The sequence below is a fragment of the Solanum lycopersicum genome, chromosome 7 (genome assembly GCF_036512215.1).
Source record: "Solanum lycopersicum chromosome 7, SLM_r2.1".
Lineage (NCBI taxonomy): Eukaryota > Viridiplantae > Streptophyta > Magnoliopsida > Solanales > Solanaceae > Solanum > Solanum lycopersicum.
In genome coordinates, this window is record NC_090806.1 from 42250696 (window position 1) to 42270447 (window position 19752).

Consider the following 19752-nt stretch of genomic DNA (forward strand, 5'->3'; position numbering starts at 1 on the left):
ACAATTTTGGATTCATAGAAAGTTCCAGTTTCCTAAGAATCACGTAGGTTTCTATCCATAAGTCTGGCGCGCTTTACGATTATGAATATGAAATTTCATAGACGTGGTTAAGGGAGACATTGAATCAAAGATAATTAAACCCCATGCTTTGATATAATGTTTGTCACACCCTAAAAAACCTCTAGACGTTACCAGTGTTGTCGTCCTCTTTGATTACTAAGACTAGCCTATTATCTTACATTATTACATTCATAGGTCAAATTTAGGAGAAATTTAAAACTTTTACATTACATCTTCTCGGAGGTTTACATTGACCTCTACATACACATAGCATATTATATCAAGTATACATAGACCCTTCGTATAGGAAGATTACTGAGTCTTCTACTTTTATTGTACATTGATATATAAAAGATAACATAGTCATAATATTCGTCTCTTCTCATAACTCTCTAATAAGAGTGTAAAAATTTTGGCAAAACCCATAAATCAAATAAGAATGACTCACATGGGCTATAAAATATTCCATGCTAAATGAAAATGAAAGAACATAACAGTCTAAAACTCAAAACAACCCCATTAGCTAGATAGAGGCATCGCCCTCGGAAAGTGAGGAACCACCCTATTTGGAGTAAAAAGGGATCCAAGCCTTCTTCCAGTCATCTCGAAAGCACTTCAACAACCAGAACCTAAAATATTGGGAAAAAGAAAGAAATGGGGTTAATAAAGCACTTGTACTAAGTATGACACCATATGCACCCATACTTTGAAAAAATGCTAAGAAAAAAGAGACATTTCATTGAGGGTATGCAACTTACTTTGAAAGGACTTATACATATTAAACAAGGCCATACCAAATCAATAGGGATTATTCATGACGTTATAAGAATGAACATCACAAGAAAAACAACATTAAATTAGTCATGTAACCATGCATATCATGTAATTAGATGTATACTCAAAGTAACTCTACCATCATGTCATAAGCAAAACTAGCATGAACAAAAGTTCATGATAGTGTAACCAAAAAAAGACAATTATCCATACCCCCTATCAAGTCAACAAGTGAAATGACCAAGAAAAGCCCCATAACTTTACTCAATCATGTAACCCAACAAGAATCACGACTAACTTCCTACTTCACATAGTATAGCATTTAAGAGTACACACCACCATACTTTAACAATGTAGACCAACACATATTAATACGTGACACCTGTCAATGTATAGTATCAACAATATGCAAGTTTATCATATACATATCATGTATCATTATAAGAATATTCATATATATTAACAACCTCCAAATTTTCCTTTCAAGGCAAACTAACGCAACACATAAGTAGAGTCTGATACCCCTAACTAGGCTAAGTCAACCTCTCAAGTAATCTTAGTTAGCTTATGCTTCATTACTTCATTTTATTATAAGGAATAATTGCCTTAACCATCATAGACAACAAGAGCTATGTGTGAAATCAGGTGTTGTAAAACCTTACACCCAAGGAAGCTGGTCTACCAGCAAAAGTAAAACCAAACATTAACGTAGATTTCTAGGTGGATAGAATTGCTAGTCTTCTTATGGGGGGAAAATAGTTCATGAACTAAGAGATAGGTATAATCTGTCCACATACCATTTGGCAATAGGGGCCTCCTCTCATGGGAATCCAATGGATGTCTATCCGTCATAGGGGAGTAAACACCATATGAGGAACTATAGGGTGAATTTTCCTCTATGGAAAGTCAACACGTTCTAATGTCAAGTTCACTCTATTCTAACCTAAGTCCCTTTTTAAAGATGCAATGAACGCAAAACTGTCAAAAAACCTCCAGTTATAATCTACTATACCCAAGAAACTCCTATTGGGTTGGATTCAATGGTCTACGACAATTCATGATTGCCTCAGTTTTTCTTGGTTAAACCTCAACTCCCTCACTAAAGATGATGCGACCAAGAAAAGCCACCGACATCATTAAAATTCTTATTTACTATACTTGGCAAATAATTGATTCTCTTTATATACTTGTAACACCACCCTCAAATGGTTCTTTTGATTACCCTTATTTATCGAATATATCAAGATGTCGTAAATGAAAACAATGACAAATGAATCTACTTAACTTTGAAATATCTATTTCTGATATCCATAAATGCCGCCAGGGCATTTCTGAGAACAATGTACATTACTAAGAACTAATAGTGACCATATCTAGTCTGGAATGTCATTTTTTGTATATCCTCACCTATTACCCTAAGTTGGTAATACCCTGATCTCACATCAATATTACAAAAGTCACTTGCCATTTAGAGTAGATAAAATAAGTAGACAATCCGAGGGAGAGCATACTTATTCTCAATAATCACTTTATTGAGTTGGCAACAATCAATGTACATTCTAAGGGATCTGTCCTTTTTCATAAATAAAACTTGAGCACCCAATGGAGAAATACAAGGTCGAATTAAACCCTTGTCTGGAAAATCCTTGAGTTGAGCCTTCAACTATTTTAATTCGGACGGATCCATCCGATAAGGAGGAATTAAAATGAGAATCATATCCGGTAATAAGTCTATAGAAAAATATAGAAAAATTAATTTCTTGCCGTAAAAGAATACTGAGAATATCAATACGAAAGACTCCAAAAATTCCCTCACTACGGGGACCGACTCAATGTGAGGAATTTCGGAGTCTAAATCTTGGACCCTTACTATATGATACAAACACCCTTTAAAGATCATTTTACAAGATTTAAAAAAAGAGATGATACAACTTCTAGAAATAGAATTCCTCCCCTTGAACTCTATGACGGGATTTTATGGAAAGTTAAACTTAAGCAATCTTGTTCTACAATATATAGAGGCAAAAGAAACATGCAACCAATCAAATACCCAATATGATATCAAAATCTAACATATCAAGTTCTACTAGTTCAACATAAATAACTCTATTGGGCAAAATTATAGGACAATTCCTAAATACACTTTTTGCCACAATAACTTACCCATCGGGTGTTGACACCAATAAAGGTTCATTAGAATGTCGTGTAAGATTTTAAACTTCTTATCTATCAAGGGAGTAACAAAATATTATATAGAGACCGAACCTAGTAAAGCATATAAATAAATAGAAAAGACTTTCTCATACCGTTCACCACATCAGGAGAAGTCTCCTGCTCACCCCAAGAGCGGAGAGCATAGAACCGGTTCTTAGTTGGAGCCTCATTAGAACCACTAGCTTAAAACTGACACCTACCCTTGTCTTAAACCTTCAAATTATGGAAATACCTAGCCTTGTGTCCACTCTTGCCACAACAAAAGCAAATTCCCATACCAACTAGACATTACTAAGATGACCCTTTCTACACTTGGAACAAGTATGCTTCTTGGTTGTTGAACTAGTACCCTTTCTCTTTTTAGCCTTAGTGTTAGACACCCTATTATCACGAGCCTTAGGTAACTTAAAACAAAATTGCTTAGACACCCTCTTATTGAATGTAGGGTTGTCTTGAATCTCAAGCGAACTTTTAGAAGAACAACCATCATAGGATTTTTCCCTCTATGCATCTCTACTCCTCCTTTTAGCCCTTGCATGTTCAAATTGTTGAGAATAAACCATGAGACGAGAAATGGTCATATTATCATATAGCATAGCCGAATGATACTCTTCTATCAAGTCATCTTCCACTCCCATCCCAAAGAAGTTCATTTCATCTCTGGGTTTGAAAATAAAGAGGGAGCATATTTTTACAATTTAATGAATTTCAAAGAGTTCTCAAGAACACTCATACCTCTTTTGCGTAGGTTAATGAACTCCACCACCTTGGCTTCCCTCTTTTCCCTAGTAAGTATTCTATAAAGAAATGCCTTCCTGAACACTTCCCAAGTCACCGGTACGCCCCTTAACGGCCTATTTTCCCTCCATTGGACATACCAAATTTTTGCTACATTCTTTAGTTGGTAAGTGGATAACTCGACTTTCTCACTAGTAGACAACCCCATTGCATGGATTACCATGTAGATCTCATCAATAAAATCATAGGGTTTTATTACACCTTGGACCTATAGAAAGTAGGAGGATTCATCCTAGTAAATCCCATAATCAAAATGTCATAGTAGTAATTTGTTTTTTTGACATATGTACAACCTCCCGATTAGCGTGGGTCATCATGGCTTGGTCTTGAGTAGTGGCGTCGTGTGTTTGGGAAGTTATGGCTTGGGCCATGTTGAGAAGAGCGACCCTTATGTTCTAATCCGTCAAAGGAGAAGCATTCAGCGGAGCTTGGTCATCATTCACATCTTTCTCTAAATGAGGAGCTAGATCACTCAGGAAGGAACTCCCCCATTGGAAATATCTTCTTCAAGTCGTTGTTCCACATTCTTTCGGGTATTCAGTGCGTTTAATCATAATATATGTAAAATCACATAGAGTTAACTCTCCAAAGAAACGATGTTGGACTTCATAGAAAGTTAGAGTTTCCTAAGCATCACGTACATTTTTATCCATACGTGTGGCACACATTACAATTATGAATATAAAATTTCATAGACATGGTTAAGAGAGACGTTGACTCATAAATAGTTAAACCTCATGCTTCGATACCATGTTTGTCACATCCAGAAAAAACCCCTAGACATAACCAGCATCCTTGTCCTCTTTGGAGGACTAAGACTAGCCTCTTATCTTACATAATTACATTCATAGGTCAAATTTAGTGGAAATTTAAAACTTTTTCATTACATCTTCTTGGAGGTTTACATTGACCTCTACATACAAATAGTATATTATATCGAGTATACATATACCCTTAGTATACGAAAATTACTTAGTCTTCTACTTTTATTGTACATTTATATATAAAAGATAACATAGTCATATTATTAGTCTCTTCTCATAACTATCTAATAAGAGTTAAATAATTGGGCATAACCCATAAATCAAATAAGAATGCCTCATATGGGCTATAAAATATTCCATACTAAATGACAAGGACAAAACATAACACTCTAAAACTCAAAACAACTCCATTATCTAGATAGAAGAATCACCCTCGGAAATGGAGGACATACCCTTTTTTGATGAATAAGGGATCTAATCCTTCTTCAAGTAATCTCCAAAGCACATCAACCACCAAAATCTAAAATATTAGGAAAAAGAACGAAATGGGGTTAATAAACCACTTGTACTAAGTCTGACACCATATGCACCCATACATTGAAAACATGCTAAGAAAAGGAGACATTTCATTAAGGGTAAGCAACATACTTTGAAAGGACTTATACAAATTAAAAAAAGGTCATACCAAATCAATAGGGAATATTCATGAAGTTATAAGAATATTCAACTCAAGAACAACAACATTAAGTTATTCAAATAAACATGCATATCATGTAATTAGACGTATAGTCAAAGAAACTATACCATCAAGTCATCACCACAACTAGCATGAACAGTTGTTCATGATAACATAACCAAAAAAAGGAAATTACCCATAACCCCTATCAAGTGAACAAGTGCAATGACCAAGAAAAGCCCTATAACATTACTCAATCTGGTAACCCAACAACAATCATGACTAACTTCCTACTTCACATAGCATAGCATTTAAGAGTACATACCATCATACTTTAACAATGTTACCCAACACATATTAATACGTGACACCTGTCAACATATAGAATCAACAATATGCAAGTTCATCATATACATATAATGTATCATGATAAGCATATTCATACATATTAACAACCTACTAAATTTCCTTTCAAGGATAACTAATGCAAGGCATAGGTAGAATCCCATACCCCTAACAAGGATACGTCAACCTCTTAAGTAACCTTAGTTAGCTTATACTTAATTACTTCATTTTACTTTAAGTAATACTTTCCTTAAGCCACATAGACAACAAGAGCTAAGTTTGAAATCTCATGTTGTTAAACCTTACGCTGAAGGAAAGTGGTCTAACGATCAAATTAAAACCAAACATAAACGTAAATTTCTAGGTGGATCCACTTGCTAGTCTTATTATGGGGGAAAAATAGTTCAAGATCAAAGAGATAGGTATAATCCCTCCACATACCATTTGGCAATTGGGGCCTCTTCACATGGGAATCCAATGGATGTGTATCCGTCATAGGGGAGTAAACACCATATGAGGAACTATAGGGTGAATCTTCCTCTGTTTAAAGTCAACACGTTCTAATGTCTAGTTCACTCCGTGCTAATCTAAGTCCCTTTTTAAAGATGCAATGAACACAAAACTGTCCACAAACCTCCTGTAATAATCTGGTAGACCCAAGAAACTCCTAATGGGTTGTAGTCAATGGTCTAGGACAATTCATGATCGCCTATGCTTTGTTTGGATAAACCTCAACTCCCTCACTAGAGATAATGTGACCATGAAAAGCCACCGACCTCATCAAAAACTCACATTTACTACAATTGGCAAATAATTGATTCTCTTTATGTACTTGTAACACCACCCGCAAATGGTTCATGTGATTACCCTTATTTTTAGAATACATCAAGATGTCGTCAATGAAAACAATGACAAATGAATTTACGTAACTTTGAAACATCTATTCCTGATATCCATAAACTCCGCCGGGGCATTTGTGAGACCAATGTACATTACTAGGAACTAATAGTGACCATATCTAGTCTGGAATGTCATTTTTGGCATATACTCACCTATTACCCTAAGTTGGTGATACCCCGATATCAATTCAATCTTAGAAAAGTAGATTTCCCTTTGGAGTTGATGAAATAAGTCGTCAATCCGAGACAGAGCATACTTATTCTTAATAGTCACTTTATTGAGTTGGCAACAATCAATGTACATTCTAAGAGATCTGTCCTTTTTCACAAATAAAACATGAGCACCCAATGGAGAAATACAAGGTCGAATTAAACCATTGTCTTCAAAATCCTTCAGTTGAGCCTTCAACTATTTCAATTTGGGAGGAGCCATCTGATAAAGAGGAATTGAAATGAGAATCATATCCGGTAACAAGTCTATCGAAAAGTAGTATCTTGCTGTGGAAGAATACTGAGAATATCATTAGGAAAGACTCGAAAAATTCCCTCACTACGGGGAGCGACTCAATGGGAGGAATATCGGAGTCGAAACCTTGGACCCTTACTATATGATACAAACACCCATTAGATATAATTTTACAAGATTTCAAAAGAGAGATGATACAATTTCTAGAAATAGAATTTACGCCCTTAAAGTCTAAGACTGGCTCATTTGGAAAGTTAAACTTAAGCACACTTGTTCGACAATCTATAGATACAAAACAAACAAGTAACCAAGAAAATACCCAATATGACATCAAAATCAAACATCTCAAGTTCAACTAGTTCAATATAAATAATTCTATTGGGCAACATTATAGGAAAATTCCTAAATACTCTTTTTGCCACAATAAATTACCCACCGGGTGTAGACACCAATAAAGGTTCATTAGAATGTCGTGTAAGATTTTAAACTTCTTATCTATCAAGGGAGTAACAAAATATTATTTAGAGCCCGAACCTAGAAAAGCATATTCATCAATAGAAAAGACTTGCAACATACCATTCACCACGTCAGGAGAAGTCTCTTGCTCACCCGTAGAGTAGAGAGCATAGAACCGGTTCTTCTTTGGAGCGTCATTAGAACCACTAGATTTAAATTAACCATTACCTTTGTCTTAAACCTTCACATTAGGGCAATACCTAGCCTTGTGGACACGCTTGACACAGCAAAAGTAAATTCCCGTACCAACTAGACATTTACCAAGATGACTCTTTCAACACTTGGACCAAGTAGAATTCTTTGTTGGTGAACTAGCACCCTTCCTCTTTTTAGGCTTATGGTTAAACACGCTATCACCATGAGCCTTAGGTAACTTAAAAGGGACTTGATTATACACCCTCTTATTGAACCTAGGGTTGTCTTGAATCTCAAGCGAACTTTTTGAAGAACAACCATAATAGGATTTTGCCCTCTTGGCATCTCTACTCTTCCTTTTAGCCCTTGCATCTTCAACTTGTTGAGCATAAACCATGAGACGAGAAATGGTCATATTGTCATATAGCATCGCCGGATGATACTCTTCTAGCAAGTCATCCGACACTTTAAGTTCATTTCATCTCTAGGGTTTGAAAATAAAGAGGGAGCATATTTTTACAATATAATGAATTTAAAAGAGTTCTCAAGAACACTGATACCTCTTTGGAGAAGGTTGATTAACTCCACGACCTTGGCTTCCCTCTTTTACCTAGTAAGGAATCTATAAAGAAATGCATTCTTGAACACTTCCTAAGTCACCGGTCCGCCCCTTAATGGCCTATTGTCCCTCCATTGGGCATACCAATTTTTGGCTACATTATTTAGTTAGTAAGTGGATAACTCTACTTTCTCACTAGTAGACAACCCCATTGCATGGATAATCTTGTAGATATCATCCATAAACTCGTAGGGTTTTATTACAGCTTGGACCCATAGAAAATAGGAGGATTCATCCTAGTGAAGCCCCTTATACAAAATGTCATAGTAGCAATTTGTTTTTTTAACATGGGTACAACCTCCCGATTAGCTTGGGTCGTCATAGCTTGGTCTTGTGTAGTGGCGGCTTGTGTTTGGGTAGTTATGGTTTGGGCCATGTTGAGAAGAGCGACTCTTATGTTCTAATCTATACAAGGAGAAGCATTCAGCGGAGCTTGGTCATCATTCACATCTTTCTCTAGATGAGGAGCTAGATCACTTGGGAAGGAACTCCCGCATTTGAAATATCTTGTTGAAGTCGTTGTTCCGCATTCTTTTAGGTAGTCAGTGCCTATAATCATAATATATGTAAAATCACATAGAGTTAACTCTCCAATGACACGATGTTGGACTTCATAGAAAGTTAGAGTTTCCTAAGCTTCCCGTACGTATTTATCCATACGTGTGGAACACTTTACAATTATGAATACGAAATTTCATAGACATGGTTAAGAGAGACATTGACTCAAAAATATTTAAACCTCATGCTTCGATACAATGTTTGTCACATTCAGAAAAAAGACCCTAGACGTAACCAGCGTCCTTGTCCTCTTTTGAGAGACTAAGACTAGACTCTTAGCTTACATAATTACAAACAAAGGTCAAATTTAGCGGAAATTTATAAGTTTTTCATTACATCTTCTTGGAGGTTTACATTGACCTCTACATACACACTATATTCTATCGAGTATACATATACCCTTCGTATAGGAAGATTACTTAGTCTCCTACTTCTATTGTACATTGATATATAAAATATAAAATATTCGTAATATTCGTTTCTTCTCATAACTATCTAATAAGAGTTAAAAATTCGGGCATAACCCATAAATAAAATAAGAATGCCTCAAATGGGCTATAAAATATTCCATACTAAATGACAAGGAAAGAACATAACACTATAAAGCTCAAAAAAACTCCATTATATAGATAGAGGAATTACTCTCAGAAAGAAAGGACCTACACTATTTGGATGAATAAAGTATCTAACCCTTATTCAAGTAATCTCCAAAGAACATCAACCACCAGAACCTAAAATATTGGGAAAAATAAAGAAATGGGGTTAATAAACCACTTGTACTAAGTATGACACCATATGCACCCATACTTTGAAAACATGCTAAGAAAAAGAGACATTTCATTTAGGGTAAGCAACATACTTTGAAAGGACTTATACATATTCAACAAGGCCTTACCAAATCAATATGGAATATTCATGAAGTTATAAGAATGTTCAACACAAGAACAACAACATTAAATTATTCAAATAAACATGCATTTGATGTAATTAGACGTATAGTCAAAGTAACTCTACCATCAAATCATAACCACAACTAGCATGAACAATTGTACATGATAGCATAACCAAAAAAAGGTGATTACCCATAAACCTTATCAAGTCAACAAGTACAATGACCAAGAAAAGACCCATAACCTTTGTCAATCCGGTAACCTAACAAGAATCATGACTAACTTCCTACTTCACATAGCATAGCATTTAAGAGTACATACCATCATACTTTAACAATGTAAACCAACACATATTAATACGTCACACCTGTCAACATATAATATCAACAGTATTCAAGTTCATCATATACATATAATCTATCATTATAAGCATATTCATACATATTAAAAACCTTATAAATTTCCTATCAAGGCAAACTAATTCAAGGCATAGGTTGAGTCCCATACCCCTAACTATGCTAAGTCAACCTCTCAAGTAACCTTAGCTATTTTATACTTCATTATTTCATTTTATTTTGAGGAATACTTGCCTTAAGTCACATAGACAACAAGAGCTAAGTGTGGAATCCGGTGTTGTAAAACTATACACCGAAGGAAGGTGGCCTAACGGCCAAAGTAAAACCAAATATAAACATAAATTTTTAGGTGGATCCACTTGCTAGTCTTCTTATGGGCGCAAAATAGTTCAAGAAATAAGAGATAGGTATAATTCGTCCACATACCATTTGGCAGTCGGGGCCTCCTCTCTTGGGAATCCAATGGATGGGTATTCCTCATAGGGGTGTCAATACCATATGAGGAACTATAGGGTGAATCTTCCTCTGTGGAAAGTAAACACGTTTCAATGTCAAGTTTACTCGGTGCTAGGCTAGGTCTTAACTTCATGTTAAGACACATCGTATATCATTCACAATCCTTATAACATTTACATCTTAAGAGAACATCTCATAAATAATAGTCAAGACATTTCAAGTGATCATCATACCATCCTATCAATCCTTATACAAGGGATACTCCAATACAACATCATGATTTAATCACACTTTATCGAAAGTTGAAGTAAAACATAGCGATTACAAGACTTACTAAGTCTCCTTCACAATTTATCATCATGGTCTTACAAAAACCCTCAATTCAACCCAATTTTTTTATGCATAATAAGTCAATGACCAACATGATAACAAGGCTAGAAGACTTCACTACATCATAATTCAATACTATAAAATCTAAAGAAAACATACTTAGGTCAATTAACAACATACTTCATAACCTAGATCATCTTCTCAAAGATTAGCATGAAAAACAAAAAATAACTCTAATTCATTAATAATTTGTGTAAATATATCATGTAGTACAAATTAAACCAATAACCAAATCAATTGACCAATACAACCTAATTCATATCAAGATCAAAACCTAGGGTAAAGGGTTAAGGGTCATCTTCTACAGACTATATCAAACCTTCATGATATACAATAAATAGGTTAGAATACATGTTAATAGATTCATAATATCTAAAATAAATGATAAATAAATCAACTCATAACATCAATTTTCGTAATGGATGAAAACCCACTTGAAAACTCAATTTTTGGAAATCAATGTAATGGAACCCTTTGAGGAAAGAGGTCTCAAAGGTAACTAGATCTCATAAATTTTTAATTTATGAATATTTACTTATAAATCTTTGTACTTGCATCCCTAAACCCCTCCACTAGATTTCTCTTCAATGGAGTCTTCACTGGAGAGAGAGAAAAAAGAGAGAAGGAAGAGAGTTTTGTTTTTGTGAGTTTTTATTAGTCTAATGGGGTTGGGGTCTTTATATGGGGTATTAATTAACTTAATTAGACTTCCCTTTACCACAAAATAAATACTTAACCCCTCAATTAATTTATTTGAGTCACTTAAAAACTTGAAGGAAAGTGGATCCTTCACATACAAGACGCCGATAGACGGTCCATATGTGAGCCGACGGTTCCTACCCCCTTACGGGATGCACATCCATGGTTTGATTTAGAGAGAGTGAAAAAGATGCCGTTCAAGGTATTGTCTAAGTTTTGGTCGACGGATGGTATAAACTCCCCATTGATCACCACACGTTCCGTCTATGGCATTTCGTGGGTGCACTTTGCCCAGGCAATGCTTTACTCCCAATATGCAAGGGTCCTTGATCGGTCCTTGGGGAGTCGTACCCGGAAATTTCAATCATGAATCAAATGAAACACATGTTAGTCACCCTTCCACCAATTTAATTGAATTTGCGCCTCCTAAAAGCTAGTTAAATAGACTAAGGCACGCTAGTACTTCATTGAACTACTTTCCGTACGTCATGGAAGTTTTGGTTTCCACAATTCCTAAACGACCAATACTAATTAAATTGGACCTTAAACAGTGTGAAAACCTTAGTACCCTTATGTTATGCTCTAGAATACATCTTTCATTCTCGAAGTGTTACAAGGAAAGTGGTGACCAATGGGGCTGAGTAATCATTAGAATCAAAAGTGAAAGGAAGAAAGACCAAGATCCCATTTTGCTTAATTTGAAGGTGAATGTTTATAAGAAAAGAATATTAGATTTTGAACAAGGGGACTATATTGTGTTAAAGTATCAAGGTAGATTGTGTGGACTTAGGGTTGATGGACTCCAAGAAAGGATCATTATAATACGATGATAGCACCTGATTAGCAAGAAATTACCAGCTCTCCTCTTAGCATTGAGGAGGCTTAAATTGTTAATTTATGAATATTTATTGATAAACCTTTGTAGTTGCAGGCCTAATTACCTCCCCTAGATTTCTCTTCTATGGAGTCTTCACTAGATAGAGAAAGAAGAGAGAAGGAAGAGAGTTTTGTTATTGAGAGTTGTGATAAGTCATATGGGGTTGGGGGCTTTATATGGGGTGTTAATTAACTTAATTAGACTTACCTTTACAACAAAATAATGTCTTAACCCCTCAATTAATTTATTTGATTCACTTAAAAACTTGAAGGAAAGTGGATCCTTCACATACGAGACCCTAATAGACGGTTCATATGTGAGCCGATGGTTCCTACCCCCTTATGCGAAGCACAACCTTGGTTTTATTCAGAGACAGTGAAAAAGATTTAGTTCAAGGTATTATCTAAGTTTGGGTCGACGGATGGTATCAACTCCCCGTTGATCCCCACACGTTATTTCTATTGCCTTTCGTGTGTGCACACTGCCCAGGCAATGTTTTACTCCAAATATGCAAAAGTCCTTGATCGGTCCTTAGGGAGTCGTACATGGAAATTTCAACCATGAATCAACTTAAACACATGTTAGTTACCCTTCCACCAATTTAAATGAATTTGCGCCTCGTACAAGCTAGTTAAATAGGCTAAGGCACGCTAGTACTTCATTGAAATACTTTTCATATGTCATGGGCGTTCTTGAACGTTTTGGTTCTACAATTCCTAAATGACCTATATTAATTAAAATGGACATTAAAAAAGTGTTAAAACCTTAGTACCCTTATGCTACGCTCTAGAACACGTCATTCCTTTTCGAAGTGTTACAGGTTTAGTGGTGACTAATGGGGCTGAGTAATCATTAGAATCAAAAGTTAAAGGGAAGCAAGACCAAGAACCCATTTTGCTTTATTTGAAGGTGAATGTTGATAAGAAAAGAGTATTAGACTTTGAACAAGGGGGATATACTGTGTTGAAGTATCAAGGTAGATTATGTGTTGCTAGGGTTCATGGACTCCAAGAAAGGTTCAGTGAGGAGGCTTAAAACTCCAAATATTCCATTCTTCCGGGTTCCAACAAGATGTATTGTTATTCGAGTGATGTATACTTTTTGGATGTTATGAAAAAGGATATTGTTGTGTTTGTTACCAAGTGACCAAATTGCCAACAACTAAAAGTAGAACACAAAAAGCCTAGAGTTTTGGCTCATAATGTATAATTTTTTGAATTGAAGTGGGAGCTAATTTATATAGATTTCATCACAAGGTTACCAAGGTATCCCAGGTAGCATGATTTAATTGTGGTGATTATCCATAAAATTAAAAAATCTACCCACTTCTTGCTGATAAAGACCACTCATTTGGCAGAGGATTATGCAAAGCTATACATTCATGAGGTGGCGAGAATTCATAGAGTTTCAATTTTGATCATTTAAAATAGAGGTGCCCAATTTACTACTTAGTTCTAAAAGTCATTCCAGAAGGGTTTGGATTTAAAGGTGAACTAAAGCACTTTTTATCATCCTCAGACGAATGGGCAAGTAGAGTGTACTATCTACACCTTCTAAGATATGTTGAGGGCTTGCATGATTATTGTCAAGTGGAACTAGGATGATAACTTATATCTCATTGAGTTTGCTTACAACAACAACGTCCATTTGAGCATCCAAATGTCTTCTTACAAAGCTCTTTATGGGAAAAGATATAGATTTCCTATAGGGTGGTCAGAACATGGTAAATCAGGGTTCCTAGGAACAGATCTAATTCACCAAGCTATACAGAAGGTTAAGGTTATTCAAGAGAGATTGAAAATGATACAGACTAGCCAAAAGTCCTATACATACGTTAGAAGAATGCCATTGGATTTTTAAGTGGATGATTGGGTATATTTTAATGTTTTACCCATGAAGGGTGTTATAAGGTTTGTAAGAAGGGGAAACTTTTTCCCCTGAATATTGGACCTTATAGAATATCAATTAATGTTTGAAATGTACCTTATTAGTTAGAACTACCACAAAAGTTTTCAGAATTTTATCCGTTATTTCATGTCTCTATGTTGAAAAAGTTCATGGGTGATCCTTTATGATTGTAACAAATGAAAATGTTGGGATTAAGTATAGCTTTTCTTGAGAAGAGATTTAGATTCAGATTTTAGATCGCCAAGGGTGCAAGTTGACAAAAAAGGAGGTTTCATCATGATATTCTAACATTATACCTTCCTAACGAAGTATAAGAGGTTGTATCAAGTAAAGAACCCAACTATTAGGTTGGGGTCTATCCCACGAGAAAAATGGTTTAGACTTAACATCAATGTACGATTACTTCTATTTAGTCAAGTCCTTTCCGAAAATAGGAATTTAAAGGGGAGATATTGTGAAACAAAAGTCTTTTAATATTGCAAAGTAAAATAAGTAACATAATTAAATCTTTGTTGTTCATCAAGTTTTGAGATAAACTACGTTGTATGTATTCCCTATAAAGTTCATAACGCCGTATTCCTAGCTATAACAATTCTTCCCTAGTATTTTGCATTCAAAATAATAAGTTAAGTATATCTAAATCCTTGGTCCGACATTTAGAGAATTTCACCCCGTACCTTTGTCCCGATACGTGTATGTAACTTACAAACCCTTACATTTACTTCATATTAAGCATCATATTCGATGTATGACTTCGTTATAACTTCGCAGCAATCGAAACAAGACTATAAAATAGTATCTCACTAAATTTATGTTGATAATTCTTTTCCTATTAAGTACCTCCTTGGTATGACAAATAGTAATAGGGCGAAATCTAACGCGTGCACTCGTTAAAAAAATTATAAGCGAAAGAAACATCAATGCGTGCAATAACCTATTTGAGAATTGTTATTAAGCTAGGTATAAATTGTTAATCACCCATGGTTCCCACAACCCTAGTTGTGGATTTAGTTACCCATGCATAGAAGATGATAATTCATATTTGATAATTCATGAAATTAACTTGAAACAACAATTATTCATTTGCAAACCATATCCAGAAATTTGAATAAATGCTAAAGTTGCAAAAACTCAATCTCAAAAAACAAACTAAGAAAATAAGTCATAGAATCCAACCCCAAAAAATTACACCGTATTTATAATGAATATTGTCTTAAATTTAAAATAATTCAAATAAGGAATGTTTTCCAAAAATGAGGATTCATTCAATGACCCCCACAGACGGCCTGTCGATGAAATGACGGACCGTCAATTGCCTATGTAAGTCCAGACAGAGCATTTTTTTATCCTTCCACTAGAATTTTCTCTGATCCAATCGACGGACCAACAACACAGTCCATCGATGCACCTACGGTCCTTCGATGCCTCTTTTCTTCAACTTCTATACTAGAAAATTCTTTGATCATATATATGATTTAATAGGATGATCCATCGATCGATGCTTCCGTAGCCCCACACATTGTATGATTTCCCCAAGTTTCTACAAATTCCTGAATTTCCAATTGACGTCACCATCTATTATCTGTCAATGGGACGATGGCCGTCGATGGCCTTCATTGTTCACCTCTGCACTAAATCTTATCTTCCTTCTGTGTTTTAGCTTTGTACAACTTTCATGTAAAATAAAGATAAAAACATGTTAAAATTACTACAAGAAGGTTCTAGACACACACCAATCTTAAGGGGAAAGCATTGAAGGTACGGTGAAACCATGGTACGTCAAAACCCTCAACCTAAATTTGTTGTTTCTCTTCAAGCGAAGCGTTATAACTCAACACAACACTTTGTACAAATTTATCATCTTTCCATCTTTCACAATCACCTGGCTATCAATCCCAACTTTTTTGTTTCTTTAGTTCATGCTTCTACTCTTAGGATTGATAAGCTAACTTATGTGGAGCCTACCATGACATAGACTAACAATGAAACGACACCTGTACTCTTTCACCGCTCGCCAAGGTAACAACTTTATGATATTGAACCTAGTGCCTCACTTCAAAAGATATACTCTTTTTTCACACACTGATTTTAAGTTTGAGTATAAGGATCATTATTAAACACTCACAATCAAGAAAAATTCACACCTAGTTAGTACTTGTTATCACAGGCTTTCCCTTATTTTCATTGCTTAAGCTCACCACATTAGACTTTAGGATCACGATAGGACTATCTTGGCTTGTAACGTAGGCTCAGGGTTTGGTATGGTCCATATGGATACATTTTAGTGACATTTTTCCCTCCTTGACATTATTGCTAAACGTCCTACCTCTTTCATTTTCTATAATGCCAAACTTTACTGTTCTTGTCATCTTTACCTTGCTTTCTCCTTTGTTCTTAGTGTAAGTGACTCTTACTTCTTTTTGTTCAACTCTTTTTATTGTTTTCCTCTCTTTTTATTATGATTTTTTTTCATTAGTCACTTCTCTTGATCACCTTTTATTTCCTTTTCCACGTTTCTCTTTTCATACTCATTTTTTGGGTTATCACTTATTATAGGCCCCTCAACGAATTGGATTTGCCATATGTAGAGGTACACATTAATCAAGGATAGGTTAGGACTATGACGAGGTTAGTTTCTGCATAATCCACACTCAAGTTATGCTTTTGTCCTATGTTGGAGGTGCACATGTCCAAGGAGGGAATAGGGCCAATACATTTTACCAAGGGAAGGTGAGTTGGTGAAGAAAAGAAAGGTCTATTATAATTTAATCATATTTGGATCAAAAAGGGCTAACAATTTCATTTGCTTCACTTTACATTAGGCTAAATGTTTTCTAATTTTAAACAAGGGACTATGATCCTTTTCTAGTTGTCTAACACATATTCCTTATGCAGAACTAACTGAGCAAGCTCTATCTAGGTACCAACAGTGGAACAATAAAATTTCCTCACAATCTCTTGACACCTCATTTCCCTGTCTGATTGTCTGACACCTAGTTTGAGTGTTAATTTGAGGGTCATGATCACTCTCTTGGTGGAAAAAGAAAACACCTAATCGAGGATCGTGACTTGGGCTACTCTGCCTTCCGTAACACTCACATTCAATGTACCCCACCCCAAAAAAAACCATACAATTGTTCCCAATGCATAAAAAATATAAAAACAAGGTGGTAGGTAAATAAAACATATGGCGCATAGCGCCAAAGATAAACAAGCATACGGGTCTAGTTTCTTTGAACCCGCAACCACGGTAGTAACAACACCTTTAGTTATGCCCACCACAGTTGCCGCACCCTCAATGGTGCTCCTCTCAACAGCCTCAAGCCCGGAACTGGATGCCCCATCATGTAAATACCGAGCCCTCATTAGACGATTCTCCTCATTAATCAACGAGGCTCTCCTCGCAGCCTCAACGTCTGTCCTCTCTTTCTTCCTTGAAAGGGCATCCTCCTTCTTAGTGGTGCGGCTGAAATTGTGTCTCTTGGCACGCTCACTCACTGAGGCGGTCGTGCAGTGGGCGGTGATGAATAGTGCAACAACCATTGTGTCCTCCACTATCTCAATAGGGAAGTCTCGGGCTTATTTCCCTTTATCTCTACTATACCGTAAACATCCACTGGAAAACTCGACACAGACTCTTGAACAGTAGTCAAGTCAATGGTGGGGGTTGCGCATGCAAGAACCCGCAGTCAGATGCATCAAGGCACTGATTAACCGCTTCAATCTTCCGCTCCGTCAGCCACCCTCTTCTTAATCATGTCCTCAGCCACGACAATGGATACTGAATTGGATTTACCCTAAGTTGTTGATGGAGATGTCAATATTAAGGTTGTAAATATTTCTACCTTGTCCTTATATTATTTCTTGAGCTTGAAACTAATGATAAGAGTCTTCTCTAAAGTATGAATTGCATAAACTCTATATGTTTGGTATGTCTTGATTGACACTATCTTAAGAGTATTTTGAAGATTATAAATTATATAAAAGAGGATCTTTTTATTAAATGCATGGTTTTCTCATGGTGATTGTGCATCATAATATGCTATTTGAGCATTTAACTTCATAAGATAAGGTAAGAAGCATGTTTGAAGTCACTCATAGTGTGTATGTTTTACCCTTATAATTATAAATGGAGCCTCTTTAAAATGAAAAATGATGAATCTCTTGAAAATTGTGTGACTAGTATGGTTTAGTAAGAATGATTGTACACTCACTTTTTAAAAATGAAGGCATGTCTAGCTATTGTCCTTGTGTGTTCCTATAAAATGTGAGACTTTCCTAAATAATGTATGTTTATGAAAGTTAGTGTCATGCTAAGAATGGAAACTTTGTGAAAGGTCTTCCTATTGTAGTGATGTATGTGGTGTGATTTACCGGTTTGTCTTCATTTGGAAAAAAAAATTATAAGGATGCTTCGGGTTAAAAGTTGTGAAATTCTCATGTTACAGTAAAGTTGACCTTTGTCCATTTTCTAGGATATAAACGTATGATACATGTAAGTGTGTTGAGGAAGGACATTCTTCCATGGACATAATTAAGCATGGTATGATTGGGTATGATACTCATGTCACTAGGTCTAACTAATAAAGATCCTTGTTGATTCAATTGACTCAAGTCTATGTGAATTGAAGTATGAGTCCCTAATTAGTCTCTGTAGTGTTTTTAGAATATAAATATGTGTGATATTAAATGTGCTCTTTATAAAATAAAGTATAATGACCATGTTATGATTAGGAGAAGAATGTTCCTCCTATGAACATGATAATATTCTATGTGTTTGATTCATTAAAGGGTTAGTGAATAAAGGTTTTGCTTATTTTTGTTTCATTGAGTGCAAAATTGTTTGAACTAGTGTTCCTTGTAAGTTTGGTGCATTAATTTTATTTGATAATGTTATGAATATTTTAATCAGCTCTACAATTCATTGAAGTCCTTGCGATTTAAGTGTTCTAAATGTCATTCGAGGAAAAATGCTCCCAAGTGGGAGATATTGTAAGACCCCTAAAATGAGTTAGGGTGTATAGAGTCTCACATGTGCCTATAAGCTTGTTAACATGCGCAAGAACCCAAAAATGACTTAAGTAATGCTAGATACCAACATTGTTTTCATGATGGTTGAAGGTCCCTAAATTGGTCTATAATGAGCAAGTGTCTAAGAGTTTAGGTACATTGGCAGTCAAACGTCAAGGGACGACCAAGACGTTCGACGACTAAGTCACCTATGTGCCTCATATGTTGTTTTATGTGTTTATGTGTGATTCATATGATTATAAGTTCCTTAAATGAGTTTTTATAGTATATATAAGATGTGTTTCAAGTTTCATGAAGTTTGGAGGTCAAACGTCCATGACG